The 5,115-nt window shown below is 35.4% G+C and overlaps 1 long non-coding RNA gene across 1 annotated transcript; it reads right to left on the minus strand.

Moving 5' to 3' along the window:
• Positions 1-2,877: 2,877 nt before the first annotated feature.
• LOC149228790 (uncharacterized) lies at positions 2,878-3,505 on the minus strand. Its single transcript, XR_016247246.1, has 2 exons — positions 3,031-3,505; positions 2,878-2,937 (listed from the first exon to the last, which is right to left on the minus strand). It is a non-coding gene; the product is annotated as an uncharacterized LOC149228790 (long non-coding RNA).
• Between the last annotated feature and the right edge of the window lie 1,610 nt (positions 3,506-5,115).

Below are 5,115 nucleotides of genomic sequence, written 5' to 3' on the forward strand. Positions count from 1 at the left end.
AGGTACGCGAATTCACTTTAGTAGCGCATACCACCCTCAAACAACTGGACAAACCGAGCAGGTAAACTAAGTTCTAGGGGATATGTTATGAATTTACATGGTGCATCAACCAACTAAATGGGAGCATTACCTCCATTTAGTTGAATTTTCCTATAACAACAACTACCATGAGTCATTGAAAATGATCCCATATGAGGTATTATATGGCAGGAAGTGTCAAACACCTGCTAACTGGAGTAGTCCAGAAGAAAAAATGATATTAGGACCTGACATGCTGGCGGAAATGGAATTAGAGGCAAAGAAGGTCCAACGATATTTGAAGGTTTCTCAGGATAGACAGAAAGTGTATGCAAATAAAAAAAGAACTTACAAAGAATTCTAGATAGGAGACCATATCTATATGCAAATAAAACCTAGGAAGAGCACCCTATAATGGGGAAGTTGTGCTAAGCTAGCACCTCGCTATTGTGGACCTTTCCAGGTCTTAGAAAGAATAGGGTCAGTGGCCTATCAACTTGCTCTTCCAAGTTATATAAGAGTTCATAATGTGTTTCACGTTTCTATGTTAAAGAAATATGTATATGATCCCAGACATGTAATCAACTGTCAAGACATACAAGTGAGTATAAAAGAAATTTTTAAAAGCATGTATTGATGGTTGATGATAGATAAACTAATGATTTGAAAAATTCCTGACAGGTCAAACCGGCCAGGGAATTTCGGGTAGAGCCTCTCTATATTCTCGATCAGAGAGAAAGAACACTGTGGAAGCGAGCTATCACCCGGGTTAAAGTGAAATGGAAGCACTTTAGCCCATAAGAGGCCACCTAGGAATATGAGTTTGTCATGCGACAAACATATCCAAGCTTGTTTCAAGGGAAGGAATGAACACCAAGGACAATGTTCTTCTTATGGGGGGAAGATGTAACACCCTCAGATGCTGAAGTCAATTCCAGAGTTTTGTTAATTTTGTTATTACTGATAGTTGCAAGTAAACGTAGGAAAACAATTTATGAAAAATAATAATAATTTTTACCATGTGATAATTTTAGAACAAAAGTTGTTAAGAAGTAGAACAATGATGAGTACATATTAATTAATTAAAATTTCCAAGAAATAGTTGAAGGTTTTTATTCCTTTCATTTTAATCCTGGAGATAAAAGATCTTTTGGGGGATTTGAAAGGGGTTATCCACCGGAAGAAGGAAACGACTTGGGGAAAAAAGGAAAGAATGCAAACATTGTCGAAGTGTTGTCCTGAGCTGGTTTTGGACCAGTGGAAACTCTCTAAACTGGACTGTAGAGGTCTTGAGGTCTAAGAACTTAACCTGTAGAGGTTAAGTTCAACTGTACTAGAAAGTGAATGCTAGGGGAGGAACCTAGACGTAATCACCAATTCCATTGGAAGGGAGGAGCATACTCATTCTGAAGGCACTTTCTTAGATAGCTAAGGAATCACATATAAGTAGAAAATTGGTGTTTAAGGAAATGAGTCTATATATTTTTTTATTATTGTTATACAATTTTTACAGGAAAATTAAATCTTGGTATGAAAAAATAAGAAGCCTTGTTATTATATGATGTGTGATTTAGCCAAAAGTCCCGTGTCTACTTTGCGAAATATTATACTAAGCAAAAAATACTTACTGTGAATTATTTACTGTGTGAAAGTGCGTTCATTACTGATAAAAGAAAAGTAAAGAACATGAAAACCTCACCATATGTGAATTATAATTAGATAACGAAGATAGCAACTAATGGAAAGAGAAATAGCCAAGAAACCAAGGTTCTTCTCTTTTGAGATTCTGTATTGGTTGTTATTTATCAAAAAAATAACAAATTTAACTAAGAAGTGAGTGGGCTATTACAATTTTAAGGGCTGGTGTAAATATGTCACCGTATAGGTTAATGGAAAAGAACAACATTAGGGTCATTTGCATCTGTAGACTTACTTATTTGTAGGGTCTCGAGAAGAGGAAACCCTCATCTATTAATGAAGAAAGGACTGACACTCTAGTAATTGGAACAAGAAATAAGAATTATAAGAATAAATCATAGAAGCGAAATTTATGCACCTGAGTCTGCTACCTGGGTTAGTCTGCTGCGTGGGTTAGTCAGAGGCCAAGCTATTTCAACAGCATCCCCAGTAGTCCCAGATTGGAGACTAGTTCTACAAGCAGAGATAAGCCTCTAAATCGGTAAAGGAAGAATAAAAAAAATTAAATAGTGCATCGTTAAGAAACAGTTAACTAAAATGATAAGTAATTAGAAGACCTGATATTACTCAGAAATGGAAAACTCACGAAGGAATCCGTAATAGAATATGGAACAGTGGGATTAAACAATTACAAAGATTGACAGAAGCTAAATTGCACCCTTCCTGTAGGGCTACGTAAAATTCAGACTACAAGCGTAAGGCAAGCATTTAAAACATGTCACTTTAATTTTTAAGCAAACCATTATCACAATACTGGCATCTTATCCTGAAGTGGGAAAATTAGTAGAATGCAATGATTCCCATAAAAATACAGAAACATTAATTGCATATTACATGAGCCCATAAAATACAGAGGCATTGTTTGCATAATAAAACAAGGGTTCAATATACAGGAGTTCAACCCCAAAAATACATACAAACTGGATTTTCGCTCAGAAAAGACCATAATCTATAATAGGGAGAAAAACCCTTATACTTAAAAGCTTAAAGCATAGTACACATAAATTTAACAAATCATCCGGCACAGAGAAGAGGGTCTGAGAATGACCCAAACACTTATATACCAACAATGACATTTTTTTAACCGAAGACAAAGGAACTCTCTTAACATTGGTAGGGGTAACTTAGACAAAAACCAACTTGGCAGACCCTAGAGTTGGATCGTTGTCAAAATCTAGCATTGTCCACCATTGCAACCCATGAGGAGTGCAGTTGAGCTACCTGCCACAAAGAGTAATACGGGTTAAATGTTCCATGAAAGAGAAATCAATAGTAAATGTGTAATCTTAAAACCATGGCAGATAAAACCCTTACCAGACTCTTTTATGAGGAAGGTAGCTTCCAAAGAAGGCACCGTCTCATGCAAACGAAGCACTAACCCATCAAATTCATGGTCGCCCTTCATGGGTAAGCCAGAGTCACTACACAATGGGATGAGGAATCGAGGACAACCCTTCGCAAAGGATAACTTAGGGTTAGCACTGAGAGTGGTGTCGACCATTAAGAAAACTTGAAGGGGGACCACTAAATTAGCACATGTGGAAGGTTGTATCAACAATCAGCTTAAACTACAATTGCATGAGGCGAAGGTGTGAGGGAGTTGCAGAGCTCCCCTCTCGACCCGACATAGCAAAAAATGACTATTCTGACCCTTTCGCCCTCCAGCAGTTACCCTAATTGTGCGCTAGAGAACCTGAGCCGTTAGATCCCTTGGGAGTAGATCAACCATAGGATGGATGATATGTGTCGGTCTTGGTGGATTGCACCTGGAGAGCATAAGGGCGGTCATGAGAACCATCCACCGCATTAAATGTTGCCATGGTGCATTGAAATATGCTACGAGGGGGTCTAATGTTTATGAATGGAGTCAAACCACATTTTAATATTTCCAGTAAACGTATATGTATTGCCATAATTAAAATAAACGCATGACTAATATGTAGGAGATCTTACCAAGGAAGTTTAGCATGAATTAACATGTATGTGTAGAGTCTTTTATTTTTATATCAATTTGGCTTAGCTGTTACATCTATCATTAATTTCAACATAATTAATTTAATTAATCTATATCTGAATACCACTATTCTTGTAGAAATTTGGCACTATAAAATATAAGTTAACATATTAACACATATATTGATAGAAGCATATATATCAAATAACTCAATTTCAAACCCATTATATATATATATATATATATATATATATATATATATATATATATATATATATATAATTGACATATGTTTTTTATTTAGGGAATATTTTATTTCTATTTTAATAAGAACATGTGTCAACTCGATGGAAGGAATCACACATCTCCCTCATGCTAGGTTGTAGAATGCACCTCTTGGCACAATTAAAGCCACAAAGAAATTATGTTACCATCCAAAACATTGTCGTAAAAGAGATTTCTCAGGTTGAGTGATCCACGTAGCGATATGCAATGCAAGGATTAGAGATAAATTTGAATGCAATATTTACTATATGTTAGTAAAGAGTATATGTGAAGCGATATACAACACAAGGATTTGAGATAAATTTGAATGCAATATTTACTATATGTTAGTAAAGAGTAGATGTAAAATTATTAAGTTGACTATCATGAAATATATGTGTTGAATTTGATTTCACCCTATTATCCAATATCCTATAATATCAATATATATTTTTTCCTTTAAAAAAAATAGTAAATCTTATACCTTTCCAATCAAAATTTACAACTATAAATGCTTATAACATTCAAATATAGCAAAAGCCCCAAGGGACAACTCAATTGGTCAAGTCCTCGTTGCTAAGTACCTTGCCTATTGGGAGGTCAGGTCAAATCTCCTCAATGCCCTTGGGGTTAGGCCTGATATATTAGGCCACCTTTAATGGATATGTGTGGATTACTACCCGTGGACGCAATAGCCACTTAGTGACCACAAACCATTGTTTCCGAACAAAAAGCTCATACCAACCTTAAGTAGACCTTTTACATCCTTTTCTAAATCCTGGAGTGTTCATAAGGCCATATACAATTAAGTATTAGTAGGGTTAAACATCATGAGCCTAATCGACACACAAAAATTAGATGTGCATCTCCCATGTAGTCAAAAAAGAAAAAGAGAGAGAAAAAGATCCACAAAATGGAGCAATAATTGAGTTATGTTAAGTGGGGCCAAAATGTGTAAAAAAATTGGAACTAGCAACCTTGGGAACTTTCTGTAATCTTATAGGATTTGTGATCCATTTCCAAACCAAATTTTGAGAGTGCATCTACATCGTGGTTTTTTTCCCAATATACATGATAGAAATGTAATAAGACCATGAGTTGATGTGCTTGATTTAATGAAATAGAGGCTTAAGAGCATAGTTCTAGAGGGAAAAAACATCATTTATCTAATTTATGACAAG

The sequence above is a fragment of the Pinus tabuliformis genome, chromosome J, assembly GCF_031772625.1.
Source record: "Pinus tabuliformis cultivar Carrire ecotype Pingquan chromosome J, CPIR1, whole genome shotgun sequence".
In the NCBI taxonomy this organism is placed as follows: Eukaryota; Viridiplantae; Streptophyta; class Pinopsida; order Pinales; family Pinaceae; genus Pinus; species Pinus tabuliformis.